At 49.2% G+C, this 21,838-nt stretch overlaps 1 protein-coding gene and 1 non-coding gene across 3 annotated transcripts in view; one reads left to right on the forward strand and one right to left on the reverse strand.

Moving 5' to 3' along the window:
- OLFM2 (olfactomedin 2) overlaps positions 1–21,838 on the reverse strand; it is a 73,283-nt gene that overhangs the window by 14,189 nt on the left and 37,256 nt on the right. The gene's annotated exons all lie outside the window — the stretch shown is intronic.
- On the forward strand, positions 15,903–16,037 carry LOC133063010 (small nucleolar RNA SNORA70). The gene has a single exon (XR_009694323.1). It is a non-coding gene; the product is annotated as a small nucleolar RNA SNORA70 (small nucleolar RNA).

Consider the following 21,838-nt stretch of genomic DNA (forward strand, 5'->3'; position numbering starts at 1 on the left):
TTTTTTTCCAGTCCCTTAAAGTTTTGTCTTTGCAAGGGAGAAAGGGAAGAAAGAGAAAAAGTAGACACACTAGAGCTCGAAGGGAGGCTAAGAAAAACCCAGCCTTTAAAAACCTGAACAACCAGCATATGGTCGGGCCATAAATTTGGCTCCCAGCTCCTTAGCAGCCAACTCAAAAAGGGAAAGCTGGTCATTTATGCGGCTCCCAGTGTCCTGAAACAAAAGCATGCCAGATGCTCAGGAGAAAACTTAACTATTTTTAGTACCAAGAACAGGCAAGGCTCTCTCCCACGGTCCTCCCCAAAAAAGGAGCCCATGTGATGTCACCAGGATCTTTCCAGACAACATCCTTACGGTAGAAATGAGTCTTTTTCTCTGGATGTTCCTTCTCCCTACTCAGATGGTCCAAGGGTCAGACTGTCTGGGTTTATGTACTGGTGTGGCCCCTCCCCTGTGGTGTGAGTGGGTTCACCTCTATGAGCCTCCGTGTCCTCATCTATAAAATGGACATGATAACTCTACCTACCTCACGGAGTTGCCAGGAAGCTTGAATGAGTCAAGACTATATGTGTGAGCAAGGAGAAGAGTCATCAGCATGTATTGATAGTAATGCTACATAAGGGTTTGCTTTTGTTATTATTATAATCCTCATGACACTCTAATGACAATTCAATGACTTCCTGAAGTCAAAATGGTTTGAGTTTGATGCAGGCATGGAACTGGATGATGAGGAAGAATTGGTGCTGGGACTTCCTTGGTGGTCCAGTGTTTAAGACTCTGCCTTCCAAAGCAGGGGTGCCGGTTCTATTCCTCGTCGGTGAGCTAAGATCCCACAGGTCACTCAGCCCAAACAGCAAACAAACAAATATAAAACAGAAGCAGTATTGTAAGAAATTCAATAAAGACTTTCAAAAAATGGCCCACTTAAAAAAATCTAAAAAAAAGCAGGGGGACTTCTCTGGTGGTCCAGTAGATAGGAATCTGCCTGCCAATGCAGGGGGCACTGGTTCAATCCCTGGTGCAGGAAGATCCCACATAACTAGGAGCAACTAAGCCAGAGCACGACAACTACTGAGCCTGCATGTTGCAACTACTGAAGCTGGAGCGCCTAGAGCCGGTGCGCCACAGTAAGAGAAGCTACCACAATGAGAAGCCTGAGCATCTCAACTAGAGAGTAGCCCCTGCTCACCCCAACTAGAGGAAGCCCTCTTATAGCAACAAAGATCCAGTGCAGCCAAAAAAAAAAAACAAAGAGTCACTGAAAGTCCATTTGATTTGGGACTGAGAATGCAAGATGAGGAAGACTCACAGACAGCCGGATGGCAGAGAGATAAAGAAAGAGAGCATCAAATCCTGCCAAAGAGGGACAGAGATGCTGCTCCATCTTACTTGCCACGTAACTTGGCCGGCTTCTGGTTCCAGACCATCTCCTTGACATAATATGGTGGAAAGGAGTCCTGCTTCTTAGTAACAGGCAATCAACAAGGCTCGCACGACCCTGTTCTCTGTGGCCCATCCTCTGGCTAGTGGTCCCCAACATTTTTGGTTTCATGGAAGCCAATTTTTCCACGGACCAAGCCAGGTGGGAGGGATGGTTTCAGGATGATTCAAACACACTTCACTTACTATGCACTTTATTTCTATCATTACATCAGCTCCATCTCAGATCATCAGGCATTAGATCCTGGAGGTTGGGGACCCCTGCCAGTCATCTTACTCTTCCTGGAACACATCACGCTTTTCCCCCAAAACCAGTCCACTGGCTGGACCCTCTGCCATCAAAACGCTTGCCCGAATCATACAGCAAATTCCTATTGGCTATCTGTTTTATATATGGTAATGAAGTTTCCATGTTACTCTTTCCATACATCCTGCTTCAAACCAGAGCTCTGTAACAACCTAGAGGGGTGGGATGGGAAGGGAGGTGGGACGGAGGTTCAAGAGGGAGAGAATCATACCTATGGCTGATTCATGTTGATATTTGGCAGAAACCAACACAATTCTGTAAGGCAATTACCCTTCAGTTAAAAAATAAATTTAAATTTTTTTTAAAAAGAACTCTTGCCAGAGAGATCCCTGGCACTCCAGTGGTTAGGACTCCGAGCTTCCACTGCAGGAGGTATGGGTTGGACCACTGGTCGGGGAACTGAGAACCCGCATGAAATGCAGCATGGCCAAGAAATTGAAAAAGAAAAAAACCATTTTTAATCTTGCCCCATCTCATGGCTAGCTAACCCTTCCCCATTAGGGCTCAGGCATAAATATCTCTTCCAAAAGCAGCCTCCACTGTCCCTTCCCCATGCTACCCACCTCTCAGGCATCCTGTGCCTTTGTTTTCCCCCTAATACTTCTAGTTCTTCTTACTGTGTGTCAAGCACTGTTCTAAGCACTCTGCATGCTTTAACTGATGGAGTTCTCACCACGACACTTAGAGACAGGACTGTCATTATTCGCCTTTGATGAGTTGAGGTTCGAACACAGGCCATCTGGCTGCACAGTCCTCATCACCACACACCACAGCTCCCCTGTCCTCCTTCCAGCCCTGATCACAATGGCCACTGGGGGAAACTTCCCTCACTGTCCAGAGGTTAAGAATCCATCTCGCAATGCAGGGAACTTGGTTTCGATCCCTGGTTGGGGAACTAAGATCCCACATACCACAGGGCAACTAAGACTCAATGAGGCCAAACAAATAAATATGGGGGGAGAAAAGAAAAACAAAGGAATTAGGGGCTTCCCTGGCGGCTCAGTGGCAAAGAATCCGCCTGCCAATGCGGGAAACACAGATTCCATCCCTGATTAGGGATCTTATCCCACATGCCACGGAGCAACTAAACTCCTGCGCCGCAACTACTGAGCCTGTGCTCTAGATCCAAGGAGCGGTGACTACTGAAGCCTTCGAGCCCTATGCTCCACAGTAAGAGAAGTCACTGCAGTGAGAAGCTGCAACTAGAGTGTGCCCACGCAGCAACGAAGCTGCCCAAGCAGCAACGAAGACCCAGCACAGCAAAAAATAAATAAATAAAATCATATCCTTTCAAAATAAAATAATAATTAAAAAAAAAAAAAAAAACAATGGCCATTGGGACCTCTTGGGTGTGACCACTGGCTCAAAGCCTACCTTTGTTCTCAGACAGAAAGCATCATGGAGATAGGGAAGCTCTGTCTGCTTTGGTCATTGCTGAATCCCCCAGCCCTGGCATGATCAATACTGAGTAACTAGACGCTGATGGGCTGGTGAGTCAGAGAGCAAACATCCTCGCAGACCCACCATGCATTTCCCCTCCGCCACCAGATGGGTTTCCATCTCTTGCAGGGAGGGACTGGCTGAGATTAAATGGTAGATTGGCTGAGGCAGGCACGGAGGCAGCTGCGGCTCCCCTGACTCTGGGGATGGCAGCAGGGCCATGATGAATGATCAGGGACGTGCTTGTCTGCCTCATCTCAGCTGTGACGGGTCCTAAGTCCCTCTGGAGGGCTTGAGATAATAGCAGGCTGCCCCTGTCAAACCTAGCGGTATTGGGCAAATCCCCCCTGAGTGATAAGCTTGACAGGCTTTAAAGAAGACATCAGCTCACCCATGCTGAGATGGAGAACCAGGGTCTCCCTCAGTCTGAGCAGCTGGGGCCTGGCCGGTGAGAGCCTGTGGCCAGGGGAGGGGCTGGGATGGGATGTGGGGAGGGGGGCGGCTGTAAATCCATTCATTCATTCTTTTTTTTTTTTTTTTGCCGCACCACTTAGCTTTCGGGATCTTAGTTCCCCCACCAGGGATGGAATCCTAGCCCTCGACAGTGAAAGTGCCAAGTCTCAACCACTGGACCAGCATAAATTCCCAACTCATTTATTCTTTTTTTAAAATATAATCTTATTTATTTATGTTTGGCTGTGCTGGGTCTTCGTTGCTCTGCGGGCTTTTCTACAGTTGCAGCAAGCAGGGGTTACTCTCTGTCTGAGATGTGCAGGCTCATCATGGTGGCTTCTCTTCTTGCAGAGCACGGGCTCCAGGACATGCAGGCTTCAGTAGTTGGGGCTCCCAGGATCTAGAGCACAGGCTCAGTAGTTGTGGCACACGGACTTACTTGCTCTAAGTCATGTAGGATCTTCCCAGATCAGGGATCGAACCTGTATCTCCCATACTCGCAGGCAGATTCTTTACCACTGAGCCACCAGGGAAGCCCGTGATTCATTTATTCTTTCATATCCTTCCAATGTAGATTACCCATTTTGCCCTGAGAAGCTATTCAGGCTGGCACATACAACCTCTTCCCCTCTGAAACCACCCAAGCCATGGCAGAAGACCCCCAGTGACCTCTGGGCCCCAGTCCAAACACATATTCCTAGATCCTAGGCTCTGCCATTACAGTGCCAATGGGGGCCAATAATGAATGGAACAGACTTTCTTGGGAGAGATGAGAAGAGACACAAATCTCTGTGACTGACTGACTGCCCTCCTTGGGGTACAGGGAAGGTGTGAGAGGGCTTGCCTTGTGCAAAAATTTACAAACACAGCCCATTCCCTTGGAGTATGGCCCAGACTGTTGGAATCACCTCGGATCCCCATGGATAGCCCCAAGAGCAGGGTTTATGGGCAGAGCTCTGCATCCAGGCTGCCATACAAGAGCCACTCCAGTCCTCATACCAGCTTGCTTCGATAGAGGACAAGTTCTCTGTCTCCAGCCCTCAAGAACACCCCATTTAAGAAGACCCCTCTGGGAGGAAACAGACTCTCACTTGAGTCTCCTGAGTCTTACCATCTTCCTTTCAGATCCCCAGCACCTCCTGAGTTCTTTATCATCCCCAGGGCCTTTGAACATGCTGCTTACCCCAAAGTCATTCTGGTGTGAGGGCTTGCCCCAGGGCAGATGGAATGGAGACAGAAAACGGGCAGATTCTTGTGTTTTACAGGTACAGCCTGTGACTTCCCTGGTGGCCCAGGGGTTGAGATTCTGAGCTTCCACTGCAGGGGGCACAGGTTTGATCCCTGGTCTGGGAACCAAGATCCTGCATGCTACTTAGCAAAGCCAAAAAAATAAAAAAAGACAGAGTTCACAGGACTCTGACCACCTCCACGTGGAAATGCCAAGTTAGGTAGTTGGGGCGAGGAAGAGAGAGGGTTTGACTGGAGATAAGTATTTGCGTGCCCTCAGCAGAGAGAGACAGGATGGAAAGAGACATCCCTGGTGGTCTAGTGGTTAAGACTCTGAGCTTCTAATGCAGGGTACACAGGTTCAATCCCTAGTCAGGGAACTAAGATCCTGCATACCAAGCAGCCAAAAAAATAAACAAATAAAACTAACCAATTGCTTGAATTAAGATCCCTGAAAGCCCTAAAAGAGTTCTGTCTCTCTTATCAGCCTCTAAGATACCTTAGCCGCTCACTAAATACCTGTGCATGAACAGGCGGCTATAGAGTTCATCAGTACAGGCTGCTTCAGCCCCATTTCTGATCTACTCCTTCCTGTGTGACCTTGGGCAAGTAGCTTAACCCCTCTGTGCCTTTCTTCACCCCTCTGCTTCCTCATCTAAAAGTTGGGATCATAATGGCCAGGCTTCTCAAAACTCTTGTCAAAATGATGAATTAGTACATGTCAAGAGTTAGTCACACTGTGTAGTACATTGTGAAAGCCCAGTCAGTGGGAGTTTTTATATCAGTTCATGGAAAAGAGTCTGATGCTGGGAAAGACTGAGGGCAGGAGGAGAAGAGGGCGACAGAGGATGAGATGGTTGGATGGCATCATCGACCCACTGGACATGAGTTTGAGCAAGCTCCAGGAGTTGGTGATCGACAGGGAAGCCTGGCGTGCTGCAGTCCATGGGGTCACAAAGAGTCAGACATGACTGGGTGACTGAAACACAACAAATGGAAACAGCACTGTTCTAGAACTGTCTTATGTCCCCTGCTGACTGTTTAACTCTTTATTTATTATTTTATTTTATTCAGGCTTCTCAGGTGGCACAAGTGGTAAAGAACCTGCCTGCCGGTGTAGGAGATGTAAGAGATATGGATTCTATCCCTGGGTTGGGAAGATTGCCTGGAGGAGGGAATGGCAACCCACTCCAGTATTCTTGCCAGGAGAATTCCTTGGACAGAGGAGCCTGGTGGGCTACAGTTCATGGGGTTGCAGAGTCGGACACAACTGAAGCGATTTAGCACAGACTCACACTGTGAGGCATGTGGGCTCTTAGTTCCCTGACCAGAGATCAAACCCTTGCCCTCTGCATTGGAAGAGTGGAGTCTTAACCACTGGATCACCAGGGAAGTCCTTCCTGCTGACTTCTTAAAAATAAACTTTTTATATTGGAAGGATTTTGGATTTACAAAAAAGTTGTAAAGAGAGGGCTTCCATACACCCCTCACCCAATTTCCCTTGTTGCTAACCTCTTACGTATTCATGGGACATTGGTCACAACTAAGAAACCAGTTCAGGCACATCACTCATTAAACTTCAGACTTTACTCAGATTCCTCCAGTTTTTCCAGGGGTACCCTGGTGGCTCAGACAACAAAGAATCTGCCTACGATGCAGGAGACCCAGGTTTGATCCCTGGTTTGGGAAGATCCCCTGGAGAAGGAAGCGGCAACCCACTCCAGTATTCTTGCCTGGAGAATCCCATGGACAGAGGAGCCTGGCGAGCTACAGTCCATGGGGTCACATGGGGGACACGACTGAGCACACACACACGTTTTTCCACTCATGTCCCTTTTTTGGTCCAGACTCCCATCCAGGTCCCACATTGCATTTAGTTGTAGCACCCCCTTAATCTCTGGTCTGTCGAAGTTTCTCCATCTTTCCTCAATTTTCATGACCTTGGCAGTTTAGAGGACTACTGATCAGAGATTCTGTAGCAGGTCCCACTGGCTTTGAAGGGGCAGGAACCAGGTTCTAATTTCTCCCTGAGGTTTCCCTAGCTCCCAGCCTGATGCCTAGCATGCAGTAGCTGCTGCACAGACAGTTCCTGAATGAATGAACACATGAATGACAGTCATTTATTTCTTTATCCTCCGCACTCTTATGTTCCACAGGCATTCCTGCCAGAGGCTAGATCTAGAAAAGTTCACAGAGAAATAAAAGCTCTTCTCCTTTCAGAAAGGTTCGTTTTTGATCCTTTCTTTGTAGACATCAAGGATTCATTTCTTTAATATTTAGGGGCTTTTGTACCAAAGGGAAGTGGCTACGTCTGCATCAGATGTCTCATTTTTAAAGGCAAGTGAGAGAGATCTTTCTAGCAAGATGGGGGTTTCTTCCTTGCCAGTGCTATCATTTGATTTCTCTGTCTCTCCCTCCCCAGCCTTCAGGCAGGGGCGGAGTGGAGGGGTGAGGGAACTATGGAATTATCCACATTTTGATGTCCTCTCTGTCATAGCCCAAGGAAGCTTAATTAGAAGAACCCTGCGAAGTTTGCCGAGGCTGAAGCAGCCTCAGGACCTAGTGCAAAAAGTGACATGGCTGGTGAGGGAGATGAATTGTTACTGTTGCTATTTAGTCACTAAATTGTGTCTGACTCTTTTGAGACCCCATGGACTGCAACCCACCAGCCTACTCTGTCCATGGGGTTTCCCAGGCAACAATTCTGGACTGGGTTGCCATTTCCTTCTCCAAGGGATTTTCCTAACCCAGGGATCGAACCTGTGTCTCCTACATTGGCAGGTAGATTCTTTACCACTGAGCCACCTGGGAAACCCAGAAATGAATTAGAAGTTTTACTTCCCATCCCTCTGAATGGCTCAATATTTGCCACGGGGATCAAGAGACCTGCCTCTGGGTACACACAGCGTGCTCCTTTTTAACATTAGTTAGTCAGAAGAGGGAATGCCCTTTAGCCAGGCAGGCATTGGGAGTCTCACTGTTTTTTTTATTCCTCAGCTCTGGGAGGCCAAGGTGCAGCCAGGGAATGGAAGAAAAATGTACACGTCGAGGTCGTCTTGCTCCCCGCCACCAACCCTGCAACCACGGTCCCTGCAGCTGAAAGACACCGAGCCAGGTTTAATCTCTCGCCTGAAGTTTGTCAGTAGTAAAAATGAGCCTGGGTGAGCTTTTCCGACACTTCTCCTGACTTACAGGAATTCAATTTCTGGCCTGGGCATAAATTTGCTGCCAACAGCCCCCGCTGTGGGGGATGGGCCCATTGGCTGAGGTTGGATTCCTGAAATCAATGCAGCGGTGCGTGGAAAAGGTCGTCTTGGGGGAAATTGATCTTCCGTGGCTGGCTCAGGAATTTCACGCTAGGAGCCAGGGACGCCCTGGCACAAAATGGAAGCATTCGCTATGAGGCTCCTGGGCAAGGGATGAAGGAAGGGAGGCCTTGAAGGCTGGACAGTGCAGTCAGGAGGTGACAGTTTGCTGGCTAATAACTCACAGGGACAGTGAAGCATCAGCACTGTCTGAAATTGACTTCCGGAGGCTCCATGGGCGCCTCTGGGGGTGGCAAGTTAATTTGGGGTCCAAAGCTTTGATCATTTGGTTACACCCGAGATACATATTCCAGGGTTTCAAAGATGGGCATTCAATTCCCCCAGCCAAGGTGAGGCAACAGCGCATGGTGATTCAGGGGGCCAACTCTGCGGCCAGGTTGCCTGAGTTCCACTCTCAGCTCTGCTGTGTGACCTTGGGCAAATGACTTAACCACTCTGGGCCTCCATTTCCCCACTTGTACTACAGCACTAAGAACAGTACAGATGCGGGACTTCCTTGGTGGTCCAGGGATTAAGAAACTACCTGCCAAGGCAGAGGACACAGCTTCAGTCCCTGGTCCAGGAAGGTTTCACATGCCAAGGGGCAACTACTGAGCCCGCATTCCACAAGAGAAGTCACCACAGTGAGAATCCTGAGCACCGCAACTAGAGAAAGCCGGCGGCACAAAGACCCAGCGCAGCCACAAACAAAACAAATATATGAATCTGCAGTGATGGAGGAGAGGGAGAACTGTTCAGCCCATAACCACGTGTGAGCAGGGAAAAGGTCTGGTCAGGAAGATCGTTGAGGGTGGATCGGCCAGGGTGAGACAGAGAGGCAGAAAAATCCACCAGCAAGATTCAACTGAACACATCACGGGGCTGACTCAGGCCCTGCTTTGGAGTTTTCCAGAGCTTTCAAAGAAACAGATCTCAGAGAAAACAGCCCCAGCCACGAGGCACATCCTCCGCTCAGAAAGGGGAGGAGGCAGTGCTGGCCACCAGGGTCACCGGAGCCCTTTGTTAGCGAGAATGGGCCACTTGAAGGGAAATCGATCCTGCTAAGCACGAAGCAGCTGCTCCCAGCCAAAGCTGCTATAGAGAGGCCCTTTGCCCCCTCTCCTCCGGGGCTGGGACAGGAGCCAGCAGGAGCCTGGGGATTGTTCTGCCAGGTGGCGGGTCTCAGAAGGGCCTTTAATCAGCACGCATTGTGGCTGCTGGCTCCCACGTCCGTCCAAAGTGAAGTTTCAGCATCACCTGCACTCACCAGAGATCCGGCCTCATATGGAATGGTTAACATTATCTCCAGCCTTGCCAAGTGCCATTCATGTGCATGCGTGCATGCTAAGTCACTTCAGTCGTGTCCACCTCTTTTTGACCCTGTGGGCTGTAGCCCGCCAGGCTCCTCCTCTGTCATTCCTCCAGGCAAGAATACTGGAGTGGGTGGCCATTTCCTTCCCTGTAGCATCTTCCTAACCCAGAACTGAATCCAAGTCTCTTGCATCTCCTCCATTGGCAGGCAGGTAAACCACTAGAGTCACCTGGGCGGCATTATGCATGCACGTCTATGTCCGAGGAAATTCCCAGTCACCTCCTAGCCACGTGACCTTCAGCAAGCAACTTGAACCTCACAGTGCCTCAGTTTCCCATCTTAAAACAGGGCCAACAGCAGCACCCACCTCTTAGGACTGTAGTGGAGGTGAGTGGCACACAGAGCTTCAAACCACGAGTGATAAGATCTGCGGAAGGAGACTTCCCTGGTGGTCCAGTGGTTAAGAATCTGCACTGCAATGCAGGGGACATGGGTTTGATCCCTGATCTCAGAACTAAGAGCAATTGAGCCCATGCAATTACTGAGCGCACGCATCACAACTAGAGAGTCCATGTGCTGCAATGAAAGATCCTGCAACCCAGTGCAGCCAAATTAATTAATTTTAAAAAGGCAGGGGCCTTCCCAAGTGGTGAAGTGGTAAAGAATCCGCCTGTCACTGTAGGAGACGCAAGAGACTTGGGTTCGATCCCTTGGTGGAGAAGGTCCCCTGAAGTAGGAAATAGCAACCCACTCCAGTATTCTTGCCTGGAAAATTCCCTGGATAGAGGAGCCTGGTGGGCTACAGTTCTTGGGGTTGCAAAGAGTCGGACACAACTAAGCATACACACACACATCCCTTGAAATAAATTAAAGATAATCCTAAAGGTAATCACAGCGAAAACAAAACAATATTAAAAGAAATAACAGAACTGTGGAAGGTCACCCCTTGATAGGGTCGTCCCCTTTCATCTCACAACAGTTGGGATGTAGGGGGTGTCCTAAGTCAAAGGTCAGAGAGGAAAGTAGCAGAACCTGACATGCCATCAGTCTGTTGGGAGACGGTAGCCATGCTAGATGGTTCCATGGAGAAAATTTAATATGGGAAGTGTGGTGCCAAGGACCCAGAGGGCTGGATGAGGGAAGTGGGGAACTTAAAGTGATCAGAAGAATAGCAATTGTAATAAGCTGCAAGGTTGGCAGGGCAAAGGGGGTTACTCGAGCTGGACCCAAGGAGGGGACATGAGATCACTGCCAGCAGCTAAGAAACAGGGACAGAAATCCCCTAATTTCTCTCTTCCTCCCACCTACAACTCCTGCCACAGCTTCCCATTGGCCAAATCTAACAGGAAGCCAGTGAGCAAGGGAACCTGGGAAATGTAGTTTTCAGGGGTCAATTTCCCTCAGATACCATGTTTTGTATTGGGGTATAACTGGTTAACAATGTTGTGGTAGTTTCTAGTGAACAGTGAAGGGACTCAGCACATATATTCATGTATCCATTCTTCCCTAAACCTCCCATCCAGGCTGACACATAACACTGAGCAGAATTCCATGTACTATACAATAGGTCCCTGTTGGTTATCCATTTTGAATATAGCAGTGGTACATAACCCTCCCAAACTCCCTAACTATCCATTCCCCCTGGCAACCATAAGTTCATTTTTTAAGTCTGTGAGCCTCTTTCTGTTTTGTAAGTTCATTTGTACCATTTCTTTTTAGATTCCATATGTAAGAGATGTTATGATATTTCTCCTTTGTCTGAGTTACTTCATTTAGTATGACACTCTCTAGGCCCATCTGTGTTGCTGCAAATGGCATTGTTTCATTCTTTTTAATGGCTGAGTAATATTCCATCACACACACACACACACACACACACACACACACACACCCCTACCTTCTTTATCCATTCCTCTGCCTGTGGACATTTAGGTTGTCTTGGCTATTGTAAACAGCCAATGCAGTGAACACTGAGGTGCATGTATCCTTTCAGATCATGTTTTTCTCTGGAATATGCCCAGGAATGGGATTGCAGGGTCATTCGTAGCTCTATTTTCAGTTTTATAAGGAACCTCCATACTGTCCTCCATAGTGGCTGTACCAATTTACATCCCCACCAACAGGGAAGGAGGGTTCCCCTCTCTTCACACCCTCTCCAGCATGTGTTCTTTATGGATTTTTTGATGATAGCCATTTTGGCTGGTGTGAGGTGATATCTCATTGTAGTTTTGATTTGCATTTCTTGAATAACTAGCAATGTTGAACATATTTTCATGTGCCTGTTGGCCATCTGTATGTCCTCTTTAGAGAAATGTCTATTCAGATCTTCTGCCCATTTTTTGAGTGGGCTGTTTGTTTTGAGGCTGTTAAGCATCCTAAGCTGTTTGTAAATTTTGGTGACTAGTCCCTTATCAGCCACATTAAACTTAGGTGACTCTTAACTGGGAAGGAGACTTTCTCAGTCCCCAACTCTCTGCCTGGCACTTGTTTGTCACAGCAGAGATCAAACTATATTTGTTGGCTGGTGTAGTGTATGACCCCCTAGAGAAGAGGTGTACAAATACAAGGACCTTATGTCTTGGTCACGACCATGTTCCCAGTGCCTAGAAGAGCACTTGGCACATAGTAGGTGCTCAATAACCCTCATAGCTCAGTGAGTAAAGAATCCGCCTGCAGTGCAGGAGACCCTGGTTCGATTCCTGAGTTGGGAAGATACCCTAGAGAAGGGATAGGCTACCCACTCCAGTATTCTTGGGCTTCCCTGGTGGCAATCAGCTGGTAAAGAACCCACCTGCAACGTGGGAGACCTGGGTTCGATCCCTGGGTCGGGAAGATCCCCTGGAGACGGGAACAGGCTACCCACTCCAGTATTCTGGCCTGGAGAATTCCATTGACTGTATAGTCTATGGGGTCGCAAAGAGACACGATTGAGCAACTTTCACTTCACAGGTGCTCAATAAACATGTGTACAATAATTTTTAAGACCCTGAAGTGCTGCTGCTTGCTCTGTAAATTAAGTAGTAGAGCTGGAATTACAAACCAAATTCTGTGGCGCTGTAGAGAGGCTGGTGTTTCTACTCTGCCATCTACCAGCTACCCCAGGACTGTCCAAACTCTGCATTCTTCAGCGTTCAGAGTAAACATTGTTGTTGTTTAGTCTCTGAGTCATGTCTGACTTTTTCGGCCCCATGGACTGTAGCCCACCAGGCTCCTCTGTCTGGAATTTCCCAGGCAGTAATACTGGAGTGGCTGCTCTTTGCTTCTCCAGGGGATCTTCCTGACTCAGGGATTGAACCCGAATCCCCTGCATTAGCAGGCAGATTCTTTACCATCGAGCCACCTGGGAAGGCCACCTCTGAAACATTACTGCCCCTGAAAAGCCTTCCCATCTCTGCAGATAGGTCAAGGTCCCCTATGTGTGTGTCTCCAAAGTCCCCACCCTTCCCTTCTTACGAGGTTCTTACATCTCATAGCTTTTCTTGCCTGGGTGAGTGTCTGCGTGCTCTTTCAGGCTATGAGCTCTGAAAGGGCAGAACTAGGTGCTCTTTCCTGCTGTGGCCCCAACACCAGCACATGCTGGACAGAATAGGCAGGCATCACCAGGACATGAATGAATGAATGAACAAATGAATGCCTCCTACCTACTCTTGAGTCCTCCAGGTGACCTCCTTCTCTCCCACCCTCCACACACTCTGTTCTATTCTCTCAGGGATTTCCTCCCTTCTTCCCATCCCTTCTCAGGTGAAGGCAGGGGTTTCAGGTTTCAAAGGGGTCATGGGGTCTAAGGGCTTCCCAGGTGGCGCTAGTGGTAAAGAACCCACCTGCCAATGCAGGAGATGCCAAAGACATGAGTTCGATCCCTGGGTCAGGAAGAGTCCCTGGAGAAGGAAATGGCAACCCACTCTAGTATTCCTGTCTGGATAATCCTATGGACAGAGGAGCCTGGCGGGCTACAGTCCTTGGGATTGCAAAGAGTCGGACATGACTGAAGCGACTTAGCACACACTCACGCGGTATAAGGTGGGCTTCCCTGGTGGCTCAGATGGTAAAGAATCTGCCCGCAGTGCAAGAGACCTGGGTTTGATCCCATGGTCAGGAAGATCCCCTGAAGAAGGGGACGGCAATCCACTCCAGTATTCTTGCCTGGAGACTGAGTGACTAACACACATGGGGTCTAAGGCAGTTGAATGTGTCTCAGAAGCACAAAGATCCCAGACCATGAAGACTTGAGTTCCAATTCAGGCTCCTCCAGTTTCTAGCTATGTGACCGTGGCAAGTGATTCAACTTCTCTGTGCAACCGTTTCCACATCTGCCAAATGGGTGTGATGGCAGTGCTGTCCTCTAGGACCATGGGAGAATGAGGTGAGCTATTCAGAACTGCTTCCGGGCTGTATCTCTTCCTCACAGCTCCCTTCTGCAATTCCCAGGCAAGTCTGGGAAGCAGAGGGCTGAGCCTCCGGCAGTTAATGAATCCAGAAAGGATCTCAGCTGTGTCGAGGGAGCCCCGGTGCCAAGTTGGCCTGATTTTCATCCCAAGAGAGCTAAGAACGGGTTCTGGTGTCAGACATCTGCGCTGTGATTGGCATAAATGCCTGGTGTTCCCGTGACCCTCTTTGTTAGAGCCTGGGGGTGTAGATGTTCTTGGGGCTCTGCCCAGATCTTCTTATAATGGGGCACACCCGCCCCACAGATGCTGAGAGTGGAAGCTCAGAGCTAGCATTGCTGACCTTCTCTGGAGACCTGCCCTTGGCTTTTGGGAGCTACCACATGCCTGAGATGCCTCAGAGGCTTCCTCCACCCCCAGGAGCAGCCAATGGTTGATTGATGCCAAAGCCCACCCCTCGGCAATGCAATTTACATTCCAGAGCTCCCCCCATCCTTGTGGATCAGGCCAGTGTACCTGAGTCCCCTTTCCTGGTCCCACTTCTCTTTACCCCTCCCCGTACTCACAATTAGTCATGTGCTCCAAACCCCCGTCTTGGGTTCTGCTTCTCACAAACCCAACCTAAGATGGGGAGAAACAATGAACATTCCAACAGGAGAGGGCATTTATGTGAGTGTCCCTTCAAAGCTCATCTTCACACCCAGGCACCAGGTTCTGTCATTTCTACCTACACATGCCATCCATCAGCTAATCCCGAGAACAGCTCTCGCTTCAAAATGCATCCCCAATTCTGCCCGGTCCACCCAGCCTACAATGTGCAGCCCTTATCACTTTCCAAGGCTTGCTCTGCTGCATTTTATTGCATAAAATGTACTGCCCCCTGACCCTACATTAAAATTTATCTTGTTTCTTGTCTGTCTCCCCTGTGATGCTGTCAGCGTTCCAAGGGCAGCATCCAAAGGATGCTTATCGCTTTGTGTGTTGCTGTATCTGCAAGCCAGAATGGGGCCTGGCACCCAGTAGGTGCGCAATAAACATTTCTGGAATTAAAGAACGAATCCTTTGAATGCATTCATTTAGAAACAACTTTAAATGTCTCTTTTTCTTACGTGTGTGTGTGCTAAGTGGCTTCAGTCATATCTGACTCTATGCAACCCTATGGACTGTAGCCCGGACCTCAAGGCTCCTCTGCCCTGGGATTCTCCAGGCAAGAATACTGGAGTGGGTTGTCATGCCCTCCTCCAGGGGATCTTCCCAACCCAGGGATCGAACCCTCGTCTCTTGCATCTCCTGCATTGGCAGGCAGGTTCTTGATCACTAGCGCCACCTGGGAAACCGATCTTTTTTTACCTCTCTACACTCAGAATCTGTGCACTTTTTGCTCTTTGGATGGACATAGTGTAGTCACCTCTGCCCTGGTCCCCTGGATCCCATCTCGCCACCCACAGAGCGTTCCCCCCTGCAGCAGCTAGAGGCCGCCTACAAGCATAAGTCAGATCATATTCTCCCTCTTGACCAGAAGCCTCTATGACTCCCACCCTCACTTGTAAATAGCAAAGCTCTCCCACAGCCCACAAGGCCTTGCATAATCTGCCCCTGTCACCCCTCTGCCCTCACCTACTCTATGCTCCCCCCCACTCACTGTTCCAGCCTCACAGGCTTCCTCACTGTTCCTACAACACCCCAGGCACACTTCTTCCACATCAAGTTTTGCAACCACTATTCCCCCTGCCTGGAAAATGTCCTTCCATTTCCTTTATTTAATGTCATTCTTTCAAGAGACCTCCTTGACGGTCCCCCCACCTCACCCCTGTCAGAACAACAAATGTTTCAGCACCACTCATTTCCTTCTTTGCTTTATCAGCTTCCAACACACTACATCATTTACGCATTAATTTTGTGTGTTATCCTTCTTTTCTGGAATGTCAGGCAGCGGTCTTCACCTGTTTTTGTTCACTGCGGTATCACCAGTGCCTAGGATAGTACCTTGCATACCACAGGTATTCATTGGTTACTTTAAAAAATGTGCATATTTGCTGCCAATTAATCCAGCTGTGCCCTTTTCCCCATGGGGGCCCAGTGTGCAAGGGGGGCAAACAGCAGCCCCCTTGGTAGTGTAGGCATCCTGTTGTCTATACAGGTTGCCCTAAGGGACCTTGGAGACAGTCCTTTCCAGTAGACATTCATGAATGGCATGCTAGCCCCAGTCTAGCCTCCAGACAGGGGTGTGAAGTGCCTTTGAAAGCCCCAGGGCACAGTGGCCAGGGTCCACACTGGGCAGGTCATAATGTCCCCCCGCACCGAGCTGCAGAACAAGGAGTGTTTGATGGAGGCCCTCCGCAGGGCCAAGTTCAAGTTCCCTGGCCGCCAGAAGATCTACATCTCCAAGAAGTGAGGATTTACTAAGTTTAACGTGGATGAACTTAGAAACAAGGTGGCAGAAAAGTGGCTCATTCCAGATGGCTGCGGGGTCAAATGCATCCTTAATCATGGCCCCCTGGACAAATGGTGGGCCCTGTGCTCACGAGAGCCTGGCTGCTGTCCCCACCTTACTCATGAGTGTGTGCTAAGTCGCTTCAGTCGTGTCCAACTCTTTGCGACCCTATGCCTGTCAGGTCCCTCTGTCCATGGGATTCTCCAGGCAAGAATACTGGAGCGGGTTGCCATGCCCTCCTCCAGGGGATCTTCCTAGCCCAGTGACTGAACCCGCATCTCTTGTGTCTCCTACATTGAGGGCAGGTTCTTTACTGCTGAGCCATTGGGGAAGCCCCTCTGGTAGCATCAATGCCTTCTTTTTCCATGCACTGCAGGTGGCAGGTCAGGGAGAGGAGATTAAGCAGGGTCAGCCTCATCTCAGGCTGGAACCCACGTCTCCTGCACTGCAGGTGAATTCTTTACCACTGAGCCACCTACTCATACACAATAAGTGCTACTTTCCTATCCCAAAAAAAAAAAAAAAAATTGCATAGCAGGACTTCTCTGGAGGTCCAGTGATTAAGACTCTATGATTCCATATAAGTACCGCGCGCTAACCGATTGCGCCACTGGAGCTTCGACTCTATGATTCCAATGGAGGGAGTGCGGGTTTGATCCCTGCTCAGGGAACTAAGATCCCACATGCCATATGGGATGGCCAAAAAAAAAAAAAATTTGCCCAACACCCTATGAGGCAGGGACTCTCAGCAACTTCCCACAGAGATGAGGACACGGAGACCCGCCAAGGGAAGTGCCACGCTCGGTGGGTCCGAGAGTGGCCCACAAGCATCTCTTTGGGTGTATGTGTGACCGTATGGGATTCTGAGTTGTTTCTGCTGGTCTGAGCCTGAATGCCTGGATCTGTCCGGATGCCAACACCAGAGGAGGCTGCCTGGACATGTTCAGGCAAATTTTGCATGTGAGTGCCTGTGTGTGGAAGGGAGGCAGCGGACCTGATCCCAGACAGGTGGGAATGTGTGTGTGCTCAGCTGTGTGGGAAAGTGTGTGTTTGACAGCGCACAGGCCAACGAGGATTCACGCATCCACAGCCAAGCTCTGTGTGTGTGCATGTGCGTGTGTGTGTGTGTGCGTGTGTGTGTGTGAAGGGGGGAGGGACCGCTCGGGGAGGCTTGGATGGGGCTGGAGCTGAAGTCGAAGGAATGTGGTGGGTGAGGGAAGAGCCCCACCAGTCACAGGCCTGTTATTTATAGACGGATCCTGGTTCATAAATTCCAAATGTTTTTTTTTTTTTTATCTCCCTCACTGCCAGGCCCTTATAAATATTCATGAGTTTCCTGCCTCGGAATATTCAAGTAGTCAGAGGAGGAGTGGGGTGGGCCGTGAGAGGGGAAAGAGAGGGTCCTGGTGGCAACGAGAGGACGCGCGGGTGGAGAGGACTGGGCTCTCTCTGGAATTGCCTTCTCCCTTCGGGGCTCCTCTTCTAATGCAGCTGCTGAGATGAGGAAGGTTCTCGGCCAATATGGAGATCTCTCAATGCCTATTACTATTCTTCCCCTGTGTCTGTGGAAAAATACCGCCCACTCTGGGGGCAGAGAAGGCGTGTGTACTGTTCTCTCAGCTCTGACAATAGCTCTGGCTTTGAAACTTGTTACCCTGGGACCCCCCCCCCCCAGCTCTGAAGGGACTGGGAGACCCCCTCAGACATACAATGAGACAAAGGAGCTCTGGAGGCAAACCCCTCCTGTCCCGTCCCATGGAGGGGATTAGATCCCAAAGACTAGTCCGTAAGGGAAGAAATAAAGTGTGTGTGTGTGTGTGTGTGTGTGGACCTGCATCTGTGAGTATCTCTTCAAATGTGAAAGAGACTGTGGCAGCTGGTAGAAGTGTTCACAAAGTTTCCAGTTCTCTTTTGGGCTCAGGATAAGACTCTACTTCCCCAGTGTGGCCCTGAGACTGCCTTTAGCCAATGCCATGTGGGTGGAAGTGACCTCCGGGGAAGAGCTGTAACAGCCAGTGCATGATTTGCCACATTCTTGCCTCAGTAACTGGGGAAGTGCCTGTGGATGAGAAGCCTCCAGCAGTTGGCCACATGAAGCAGAAACCCCTGCCAACCAGCATGTAGCATGAGCAACTGCTCATTTGGTTGTGCTAAACCCCTGAGATCTGGGGGCTGTGTGTTATGCAGGACAGCCTGGCCTGCGCTGACTGGCACAGAGCCTGAGTGTGTGAGATGGATGAGTGGCACATCTGTGTCTGTGCGGCCAAGAACCCACGTGAGTGTGTAGCCAGGTACAGGCCTAAGTGCAAGCATCAGCAAGTGTATGGAACTACACACACCAGTGTATAAAACAGGGACTCAGTAAGAGTGTGCAAGGCTCTGTAGGTGGGTAAAAAAAACGTGAATGTGAATGGCCAGGCACTGCATTGCACTGCACTGCACAACTCCGGGGGGCACTGTTCTCTGAGAACACCACATCCCCTAGAGTCGTGGCATTGCGGTAAACATGAGGCTGTGTCTGAATGCGCTGCCTTGGCTGGCTGGCAGTGTGTTTGTGATTCATTCTGTGCCCATGTGTGTGTGTGCAAGGATTTATATACAGCTACTGTACCAATGTGCATGTGTGTGCACAGCGTGTTGCTGTGGGTTTGAGGAACATGTATGGGTTTGGATGCTGTGTGTCTGTGTGCTGTAGTGTGAATTGACCCCTTGTGTGTGATGAGTCTGCGTGAAGTGAAAGCACCCCTCTAGTCTCCATCAGTGGTCACAGTCAACATGGAGGGAGGCATGGCCACCTTGGGCATTCCCAAGCTGTCAGCTCTGCTGAATATGTTTCTGGGCTCAAGGCCCTGAGCTAGCTTCAACTTTACGTCCTAGGATGACCTGGCATTGGAAAATAAAAATCACTTCCCCTCATTAGTCCTGGGACATGCTATGTCATTTACAATGGACATTAGTCAGCGGTACTCAACGGTTTGAGCAAAGTGGCTCAATAGGTAGGGAGATCCCTGCTCTCCTCATCCCCCCGCCCCACCAAGAGAAGCACATTTTCTTTTTCTACCCTCATAACCTCTTCTCTGGTGTCAGGATATGGGGTCAGCACTGGTCCATCTCAGGGAAGTGAAAGAAAGTGAAAGTGTTAAGTTGCTCAGTCCTGTCTGACTCTTTACAACCCCATGGACTGGAGCCCGCTAGGTTCCACTGTCCATGGAATTCTTCAGGCAAGAATAGTGGAGCGGGCTGCCATTCCCTTCTCCAGGGGATCTTCCTGACCCAAGGGTAGAGCCCGGGTCTCCTACACTGCAGGAAGATTCTTTACCATCTGAGCCACCAGGGAAGCCTTTGGTCCATCTCGGGACTTAGGTTCAACTCTGGTCCATCTGAGGACCTGGATTTGACCTTGCCTATCTCAAGCTTGAATTGTGGCCTCGATTCATCCAGGACTTGGGTTCATTCCTGGGCTCCTAGGTCTCCTAGGACCAGGTTTATCTTTGGTCTATCCCTAGACTGAAGTTCAGTCTTTGCTGATCCAGGGCTTGGGCTTGACCCTAGACTGTCTCAGAGTCAACAGTGGAGTATCTTAAGACCTCATGGGTATATCTCTGCTCTGCAGGACTTGAATTAATCTCCAGTCTCAGAACCTGAGTTAAGCCTGTTCTGACTCAGAACCCAGCTTCCCCGAGGTCTGTCTCAGGATCTGAGTCCCCTTACCCAAGCTCAACTTTCAACAATCGGTGGTAAACCCACAGCTGACATTTCCTCTTTCTGAGCATCTCCTTACTCATGGATCACTTCCCCCAACAAGTGCTTAGGCCTCTTGAATGAATGTCCACTTCAAATGATTGGTGTGTCCCATGATTAATGAGGGTAGGGGGATTTTATCTCTCCAATGCCATTATCTAAAATTCACCAGTGTGGATTTTATGGGTCTTTCAAGGATTATTGCAAGGCTTTCTTGATAAGCTATTACAAGCAGCATTAATCTTCAAGAGTTGGGGAGTTTACGAGAATCCATCAAGAGTCTTAACTCAAACACTGGAGTTGGACGCCCCCTCCCCATCTGATCTCTCTCTAGGCTCAGAGGCCCAATCTGAGGCCAGGAGCTCAGTAGCAGACTTTGAAGAGGGCCTTCTTCATGAGTGGGTACAATGGGAACGAACACCTGCACACTGTCATGGGGCAACTTGAGCTAAACTGGGAGGCTCAAACTGTTCTCCATTTTCCTCCAATGTTCCCTGATCTCCCAGGGGAAATAACAGCCATAAAGTAGAACCTCTCTTCTCCCCTGACATATTTTACAAACATTTGCTCCATTCTGGCCCCTCCCTCCGTTACAATAGAGGAGTTGCCCTTCATTTCAAAGATCATGCAGCTCTTCTTGCTTTGGTCCTCTTCTGCCTTCTTATGTTGTTGTTCAGTCGCTAAGTTGTGTCTGACTCTTTGCAACCCCATGGACTGCAGCATGCCAGGCTCCCCTGTCCTCCACTATCTCCCAGAGTTTGCTCAAACTCATGTCCATTGAATCAGTGAACCATCTCATCCTCTGTCGTCCCCTTCTCCTCCCGCCCTCAATCTTTCCCAGCAGCAGGGTCTTTTCTAATGAGTCAGCTTTTCGCATCAGATGGCCAAAGTACTAGAGCTTCAGCTTTAGCATCAGTCCTTCCAATGAATATTCAGGGTTGATTTCCCTTAGGATTGACTGGTTTGATCTCTTTGCTGTCCAAGGGACTCTCAAGAGTCTTCTGCCTTCTTATACGATCTCTTTTATCTATATTTATCTACTTATCTTATTCATTTTAAACTTTTTATTTTGTATTGGAGTATAGCTGATTTACAATATTGTGATAGCTTCAGGTGAAGAGTGAAGGGATGCAGCCATACATATACATGCATCCATTCTCCCCAAGCCCCACTCCCATCCAGGCTGCCACATAATACTGAGCAGAGTTCCCTTGCTGTACAATAGGTCCCTGTTGGTTATCCATTTTAAATATAGCAATGTGTACATGTCGATCCCTAACTCCCTAACTATCTCTTCCTCCCTCCCATTCTTCCCCCCAGCAACCATAAGTTTGTTCTCTAAGTCTGTGAATCCGTTTCTGTTTTGTAAGTAAAGAACTTTCTCATTGGTTTTTAAATAAACTCAAGTCTCTCCTATGAAAAAACAAAACCCCTTACTTGACTCCTCCTTCCATCTGTCTCCAACTCCTCTCCTCCTCTTTTTAGTTGCCTACACTAACTGCCTCCGTCTCCTCACTTCCTGAACTAGCACCTCCACTGCTCCTGTCTAGTTTCTGACCCCATCATACCACCGACACAGATTTTGCCAAGTCCACCCATGGCTTCCATGTTTCTAAACACAACGGCCATTTTTCAGCCTGCCATCTCTCTTGACCTCTCATCAGGGTTCAACTCTGTTGACTTTTCTCTCTTTCTTGATACATTTCCTTCCCTGGCTGCCATCACACATGTTTGCATGGTTTCTTCCCACCCTAGTGCATCTCCTTTGCAGATTCACCTTCCTCCACCTGGACA

The sequence above is a fragment of the Dama dama genome, chromosome 9 (genome assembly GCF_033118175.1).
Source record: "Dama dama isolate Ldn47 chromosome 9, ASM3311817v1, whole genome shotgun sequence".
Lineage (NCBI taxonomy): Eukaryota > Metazoa > Chordata > Mammalia > Artiodactyla > Cervidae > Dama > Dama dama.